The following is a 9,069-nucleotide window of genomic DNA, read 5'->3' as shown; positions in this document are numbered from 1 at the left end:
CCCCTTCTCTGTCAAAAAACATCCTCTGTACATTTCCTGGTAACATATTGTATCTGGCTTTGTACATACTTTTTGCAGTTTTATATTTTATAAGATCCATAAACTTCAGAATTTTTAATTTCAAGCACATGATGTTAGTATGGTCTCTAAATCCTGCTTTAGTAATCATCCTGATTGCTTTTTTCTGAATTTTACATAGGGGTTGAAGTGAAATTTTGTATGTATTTCCCCACATTTCCGCACAGTATTCCAAATATGGCAATATAAGTGAACAGTAAAGTACCCGGAGTGATTTGGAAGGCAAAAAATGTTAAACTTTACTCAGTACAGAGATGCTTCTTGACAGTTTAGCTTGTATATGCTTTATGTGAGGTTTCCAGCAGATTTTGTTATCTATTATCACACCCAGAAATTTTGTATCAGAAACTTGCTCTACTTCATACGGTGGCTGGGAAGTGCAAATCGCAACAAATTAAAAAACCACAACAAATTAAAAACCCGCAACAAATTAAAAAAACCCACAACAAATTACAAAAACCCACAACACATTACAAAAACCCACAACAAATTAAAAAACCCCACAACAAATTACAAAAACCCACAACAAATTAAAAAACCCCACAACAAATTAAAAATTCTTGACGGAAAGGGATTGTCTGAAATACCGGAAGTGACGCAACAATTAGCCTAATAGGGCTTTTGGAGCGTCACGAGAGGGGGCGTGGCCATGATTTTTGGTTGAGGCGCCATGTTTCTGGGCCAAACAAAGTGCTAGCGAAAGAGGAGCGAAAGTACACGGATAACACCAGCTATGGTTCGTACTTGCTGTGCGGTCGGTTGTAAACTTAGATCGCACGACCGGCAAGGGAATAAGGTTGAAAATGGTTTATCTTTTCATTCTTTCCCCACCTGGAAGCAACATGAGGCAGCTCATGTATCGGATGTTACCAAAAGAAGGCGTCTAAGATAAGATAAGATAAGATAAGATAAGATAACCTTTATTAGTCCCACACGTGGGAAATTTGTTTTGTCACAGCAGGAAGTGGACAGTGCAAAAGTTATGACGCAAAAATTAGAATACAATAAGAATAAATACAGTACACAGCTGTACAGAATAGAATAAAATAATATACTATATACAGTAGAATAAAATAGAATAAAAATATACAATAAGATAAAAATAGAATACAAATGCTATATACAACTGAGTAAAAATACAACGATGCCAGAAAAGATTATTGCACTTAGTGTTATTGCACATGTGTGGATGTGTGTGTTTGTTCAGTTAAAGTCTTTGTTGTGGAGTCTGACAGCAGTGGGGAGGAAAGACCTGCGAAATCTCTCCGTCCCACACCGTGGGTGCCGCAGTCTCCCACTGAAGGAGCTGCTCAGTGCTGTCACAGTCTGCTGCATGGGGTGGGAGACGTTGTCCAACAGGGATGACAGCTTAGCCGCCATTCTCCTGTCACTCACCACCTCCACTGGGTCCAGAGGGCATCCTAGAACAGAGCTGGCCCTTCGGATCACCCTGTTCAGTCTCTTCCTGTCCCCAGCAGAGATGCTGCCGCCCCAGCAGACCACACCATAAAAGATAGCAGAAGCCACCACAGAGTCATAGAAGGTCTTCAGGAGTGGGCCCTCCACCCCAAACGACCTGAGTCTCCGCAGCAGGTACAACCTGCTCTGCCCTTTCCTGTAGAGGGCGTCTGAGTTATGAGTCCAGTCCAGTCTGTTGTTCAGATGAACACCAAGGTACCTGTAGCTGTCCACAGCCTCAATGTCCATACCCTGGATGTTCAGTGGTTGCAGTGGAGAATGCTTGTGCCTGCGGAAGTCTACCACCAGCTCCTTGGTTTTACTGGCGTTGATCTGGAGGTAGTTCAGCTGGCACCAGTCCACAAAGTCTTGAGTCAGTCCTCTGTACTCCTTGTCGTCCCCATCAGTGATGAGGCCGACTATTGCAGAGTCATCAGAGAACTTCTGCAGGAAGCACTGGGTGGAATTGTGGGAGAAGTCTGCAGTGTAGATGGTGAAGAGGAACGGAGCCAGAACCGTTCCCTGTGGGGCCCCCGTACTGGAGACGACCCTGTCCGACACACAGCCCTGAGTCCTCACATACTGTGGTCGGTCGGTGAGGTAGTCCAAAATCCAGGTAGTGAGGTGATGGTCCACTCCAGAGTTCTCCAGCTTGTCCTTCAGAACCGAGGGAAGAATAGTGTTGAAGGCACTGGAGAAATCAAAGAACATGATTCTCACAGTGCTTCCAGCAGTCTCCAGGTGAGCGAGGGAATGATGTAGGAGGTGAATGACGGCATCATCCGCTCCAATGCCAGGCTGGTAGGCAAACTGAAGTGGGTCCAGTGATGAGCTTGTTAGGCGCCGAAGCTGAGCCAGGACCAACCGCTCCAGGGTCTTCATCAGGTGGGATGTCAGAGCCACCGGCCTGTAGCTGTTGAGGTCCTTGGGGCGTGAAGTCTTTGGCACTGGTACAACACAGGAGGTTTTCCAGAGCTGTGGGACTCTTACCAACCTCAGGCTCAAGTTGAAGAGGTGCTCCATCACCCCACACAGTTGGTCCGCGCAGGACCTGACGACCCTCGAGCTGATGCCATCTGGGCCCGCTGCCTTCTTGCCATTAATCCTCCTCAGTTCCCTCCTAACCTGGGTGGTTGAGAGAGACAGGCTGGAGCCTTGTGTTGAGTGTGTATTGGATGCTGTTGTTGGGGGTGGGGAGGAGTGAGCAGGGTGGATAGAGGAGGTGTGAAGTGTCTGAGGTGTCAGAGGTGGAACAGCAGCAGTGGGGGTGGGTGAGTCTGCAGCCGATGTTGTAGACTGTCTCATGGTTGAATCAAATCTGTTGAAGAAATGATTCAGTTCATTTGCCCACCTCACATCCCTCCCAGGCAGAGAGTTCTGCTGTTTGTGGCCTGAGATGGTTCTGAGGCCTCTCCAGACTTCACCAACGTTGTTTTGCTGAAGCTGGTTCTCCATCTTCTGCCTGTAGCTGTCCTTCCCATTCCTTATCAGTCCCCTCAACTCTCTCTGCACCCTTTTCAACTCCTCTTTGTCTTTGGATTTGAAGGCCCTCCTCTTCTGCTTGAGGACAGCTTTCATTTCTGGGGTAATCCAAGGTTTGTTGTTGGAGAAACACCGTACAGTCCTGGTAGGTACGGTGTTATCCACACAGAAATTAATATAGTCAGTAAGGCTGTCGATGTCCTCTCCATGGTCGTCACAGATCACCTCCCACACAGTCGACTCAAAACAGTCCTTAAGAGCCTCCTCGCTCTCCTCTGACCATCTCTGCACTGTGCGGGTGGCTGGTGGCACCCTGCGCACTAAGGGCTCATACACAGGGACAAGGTGCACCAGGTTGTGGTCAGATTTGCCCAGTGGAGGGAGAGGTGATGAACTGTATGCCTCTTCAGCATTGGCATACAGTAAGTCCAGTGTTTTATTGTCTCTGGTTGAGCAGGTCACATACTGGGTGAAGGTGGGCAGTGTGGAGTCCAAAGAGGCATGATTGTCTAGTCTGGATAGCAGCTGTGAGACGAGCTGATATCCAGTTCTCTTCCATCTCCAAATATCTGTTGGTGTGCTCTAGACATTTTCATTCCGGTAAGTTATAGATATGTTCTTATCACTCTTTATCCGGTCTTTAAGTCTGACGTCACTAGCATGGGCTCAAACGCTGCTGCAGGTCCATAAATCACTGAGAGTTGAAAAACTATCTAAAGTCTTTCATCTGTAATAAAATGATTAGCGTTCTGCTCTACCATGTGTAACAATTGAGTTTATCATCCAGACAACCATGAAAACGAAACGGAATTTGACATTTAACAGAGTTAGAAATTAGCAGGAAGTTAGCTCGCTAGCTTCCATCTAAATGAGGGATTTTGGAAACAAATTAAAACGTACAGCTCTGTTATCACTTCCAACATAAATGAAGACAGAAAACTAAACAGCAGTGACGTTTTCTAGGGTTACTGAAGTTTGGCTAGCTGGTATATAACGATGTGCTACGTGACCGCTAGCGACACAGCTATGTTAGCATAATATAAACAGGCTAACTTTTTTCCACTTGATAAAAGTTATCGTGAGGATTCTCGGTGGCCTGGAACAAATAATTTCATGGCAGGTTGCTGTAAACGGACGTAAACGTGCTGTAAACGTTCTATTTATAGACTTGCTAATTGTGTGGCATTATTGCAGGCAAACCAACCTTATGAAATGGATGAAACATCGTGACTGGGTTCCAGCGCTACACAAGGGACCTGCTTCAAACATACCACCATGCCAATCAGATTACTTCTTCCATGTGAGGGTGAAGAGGTGACCCTTCTGGATAAAACGGTGAAGGTTTGCTGCCCTTTTGGTGAACAGTGTGGTAGTAAAACCAGGGAAAAATGAAACTTGCTCCTGTTAAATATTAAGTCTTGTGCTGTATAGATAGCGGTAATTTTTCAAAAGATAAATTGAAGTAATTGATAGTAAATAAAGTAATGTTAGTAGTGGGTGATATCGTGTAAATGCTGTCATGATTTTGTGTAAACATTTTGTCTTTTATAAACTATAAATGACATGGATTCTACATTGTAACTGATGTGATGTTCTATAAAGTGGTTTTAATAAAAAAAATTTTTAAAAAAGAGGCAAAAATTAGTTTGTTTCTTTATTCAACTTTTTAACAGTGGTACTCAGTCAGTACATATTCAGTAAATGCAAATTTTTTTACATGGCAGTGCACTTCAGGCATAAATCTAGACCCATATATAAAACATTATGGGTCATTCCCACAACCCACAGCTTTACTGTGTTCCAGCAAAGTATCCAATAGCAGTGACAACTCCTCCACATTAGCAGGTGGTATTCTTTGTTTTTGGGGACGGCTCCTTTTACCTTTAAATATGGATGGTCTGTTTATGTTTTGATCCAGAGCTGTTTTTGGGCAGCTGAAGAGGAGAAGTCTCTTATGGCCAACCTCTGGCTGTATCTTGGTCATATTACCCAGCAAAACCCAGTATGCAGGTTTATCTGTAACAGTTCTTCTGCCACGGATCCGCACTGCTGCTTCTACTTTAAACAGAAGAGCAGTGACATGGCTGCAGGTCTCCACGACTCCGGCCTTACAGGTGCAGTGGACGGCTTTAACCTTCCCTGTGATGCTCACAATGACCCATGGCTGTAATGCTGGTTCATTCAGTCTTTGAGAGTGCAGTACCTGAAACATACAAAGTTAATTTAAAGACAAGGACTAATGAGCCAAGGCCGACATAAATGTGTTTTATCTACTTTCAAATCCATTTATCATAAATGTAACAAAGTATTTAGAAACTTAGCACATACATGTAATTTTTCATTTTTTTATGTATCCATCTATAGAACGTTGCATGTTATATTCCAAATCTGCCTGTTCTCTCAGAAACCTGCCTTCAGAAAATGAACCTAAAGTATGTAATGCAAGGATGTCATCACTTTCAAGATGGAGAAAGCATAAAGTTTGACTTTAGGTGACAATTATGGACACGTAATATGATAAGGAGATTCTGCAGGTCATTAATCAATGTATTATAGTAAAAAATGTATTTTTTGTGACACAGGACAAAAACATGGAAGCAAGATATATAATTAGGATTATTTATAATAAATATGAATAAATAATTGCAATTTCTTTAACCATTGAGAATAACTAAATCCTTCAGGACAATGTCACATCAATGCACTGAACTCACTATGGCTACGTTCACACTGCAGGTCTTAATGCTCAATTTCGATTTTTATATTTAAATCTGATTTTTTGTGTCTGCTTTTTCACACTACAAATAAAATGTGACATGTACTGACAGTGCTCCTTTGTGAACCCTCAAAGTGGCCCGCATGCGCAAAAGCAGACGTCACACACAACACGCTCTGTTCAGACCCAGACCAAACAGTATTGTTTGACTGATGGCCCTTAATATAAAGACTTGTTTCAGACTTTGGGTTCTCCAATTTTTCTTTAAGTTATTTTGTTATTTATATATGGCCTAATAATTATCCTCATTGCTGTTTTAGAGAGGAGCGGTGCTTCAAAGGATAGTTGCAGATTTCGGTCAGAATCTGCAGATTATACAGTACAAATAAAATGTTCATGTTGTCTTCCCAACACGGGATGGACACGAAGCGCTCATGCGCTCAATGTCTTCTCGGGCGCTTCTCCAGCGCTGATAATTGGCATATGTTTTGTGTCAGCGACATAAAAGACGATTTATTGCGACATGACCATTAAAAAAGCAATTGCTTTCTAAAACATCAGATACGTATCGGATCCAGTACCACATACGAAAGTGACCCAGATCGGATTTGTGCTGTTTTTACACTGTCATACCATGATTGGATATGGGTCGCATAGGGTAAAAAAAAGTCGGATTTGATGCACTTTCACGTGCAGTGTGAACTTAGCCAGAGCCTCCACATGTTCTCACTGTAATTTGCCCCTCATGAATGAATTTATGATTGCACTAATTTGAATGTTCAAAAGAAAATCAAACGCATTTTACTCACAGTACCCTACAAACGTCACTGCTGTTTAGTTTTCTGTCTTCATTTATGTTGGAAGTGATAGCAGAGCTGTACGTTTGAATTTGTTTCCAAAATCCCTCATTTAGATGGAAGCTAGCAAGCTAACTTCCTGCTAATTTCTAACTCTGTTAAATGTCATAAATTCCATTTCATTTTCATGGTTGCCTGGATGATAAACTCAATTGTTACACATGGTAGAGCAGAACGCTGATCATTTTATTACAGATGAGAGACTTTAGATAGTTTTTCAACTCTCAGTGATTTATGGACCTGCAGCAGCGTTTGAGCCCAGACATGGCTAGTGACGTCAGACTTAAAGTCAAGTCAAGTCAAGTCAAGTTGGCTTTATTGTCACTTCAACCATATACAGTTTAACAGTACACAGTGAGGCGAAACAACGTTCCTCCAGGAACCAAGGTGCTACATGCAACATAAATTTACAACATAAATTAACAGAAAACACTAAACTAGCTAACTAAGAGGCCTAGTTAGCTGGCTAGCAGAGACAAGACAGACTGACCTAACATAAATTACAACATAAATTAACAAAGAAAAAAACTAACTATCTAACTATCTAAGGAAGACTTTTTTTTTTGTTATCAGACAGCAGACAACAAAGTGCACGTGCAAATGTGCAAACAAGAGCAGCAAAGTGACAGAATGATAGAAAAACACAACGTAACATAATAATAAGGTTTTGTGATGATGAGTTGAGGTAGTGGAGGGACAGTAAACATTCCTTACTGTAGCAGCAAAAATTAGGAAGTACAGAAGTTAGTGCAAAAAGTCCAGTAATAATATTGTGCAAAAGAGCATTTACAGGTTGGTGTATACGATGGTTTGGTGGTGTAGGTCAGTGTGTTTGCGCTTGTGTTGATTAGTCAGTCCAGTCACAATGTTTTGAGGTAGTTGAGTTAACCTGAGTGATAATGTTTGTGTGTGTGTGTGTGCGTGTGTGTGCGTCCGTGTTTATCAGTCAGTCCCTTTTTGCTGAGGAGACGGGTGGCTTGTGGAAAAAAGCTGTTGCACAGTCTGGATGTGTGTGCCCAAATGCTTCGGTACCTTTTTCCAGATGGCAGGTGTGTGAAGAGTGTGTGAGAGGGGTGTGTCCGATCAGCCACAATGCTGGTGGCTTTGCGAATGCATCGTGTGGTGTAGATGTCCTCAATAGAGGGGAGAGAGACCCCGATGATCTTCTCTGCTGTTCCTACTATCCGCTGTAGGGTCTTGCGGTCCGATATGGCACAGTTCCCAAACCAGACAGTGATGCAGCCGCTCAGGATGCTCTCGATAGTTCCTCTATAGAAGGTGGTCAGGATCGGTGGTGGAATCCGGGCCTTTCTCAGTCTTCTCAGAAAGAAGAGACGCTGTTGGGCTTTCTTGTGCAGGGAGCTGGTGTTGAGGGACCAGCCGAGGTCTTTCTCCAGGTGGACGCCCAGGAATTTGGTGCTGTCAACGATCTCCACAGAGGAGCCGTTGATGCTCAGCAGTGAGTGGTCGCCTCGTGTCCTCCTAAAGTCAACAACCATCTCTTTTGTCTTGTCAACATTCAGAGACAGGTTGTTGTCTTTACACCAGTCTGTTAGTCTCTGCACTTCCTCTCTGTACGCTGACTCGTCGTTCTTGCAAATGAGACCCACCACGGTCGTGTCATCAGCGAACTTAATGATGTGATTTGAACTGTGTGTTGCTACACAGTCATGAGTCAGCAGTGTGAACAGCAGAGGACTGAGCACACAGCCTTGTGGGGCCCCAGTGCTCAGTGTGGTGGTGCTGGAGGTGCAGTTCCCGATCCGTACTGACTGAGGCCTTCCGGTCAGAAAGTCCAGGATCCAGTTGCAGAGGGAGGTGTTCAGGCCCAACAGGCTCAGCTTTCCGATCAGTTGTTGGGGGATGATCGTGTTGAATGCTGAGCTGAAATCTATGTACAGCATTCGGACGTGTGAGTCCTTCTTGTCCAAGTGTGTCAGGGCAAGATGGAGTGCAGTGGAGATGGCGTCGTTCGTTGAGCGGTTATGGCGGTATGCAAATTGCAGTGGGTCCAGTGAGGGGGGCAGCAGGGTCTTGATGTGTCTCATGACGAGCCGCTCAAAGCACTTCATGATGGTGGGTGTAAGTGCAACAGGACGGTAGTCGTTGAGACAGGACACAGAAGACTTCTTGGGCACGGGGACGATGGTGGTGGCCTTGAAGCACGCGTGGGAACGACGGTACTGCTCAGAGAGATGTTGAAGATGTCGGTGAGAACATCTGCCAGGGATGAGCACTCTGCCTGGGATGTTGTCTGGTCCAGAAGCTTTACGTGGGTTGACTCTGCGTAGAGTTTTCCTCACCAATTAATGACTGGTTGTGCCACAATTTTCTCCAGCTAAACAAAAACAAAACTGAAGTAATAGTCTTTGGTGCCAAAGAAAAACGATTACAGGTCACCAGAGAACTTCAATCTATACACCTAAAAACCACAAACCAGGTGAGAAATTTGGGTGTAGTGATGGATGCAGACCTAAA

The sequence above is a fragment of the Rhamphochromis sp. 'chilingali' genome (assembly GCF_963969265.1).
Source record: "Rhamphochromis sp. 'chilingali' genome assembly, chromosome: 3".
Classification (NCBI taxonomy): domain Eukaryota; kingdom Metazoa; phylum Chordata; class Actinopteri; order Cichliformes; family Cichlidae; genus Rhamphochromis; species Rhamphochromis sp. 'chilingali'.
This window is presented reverse-complemented; position numbering follows the sequence as displayed.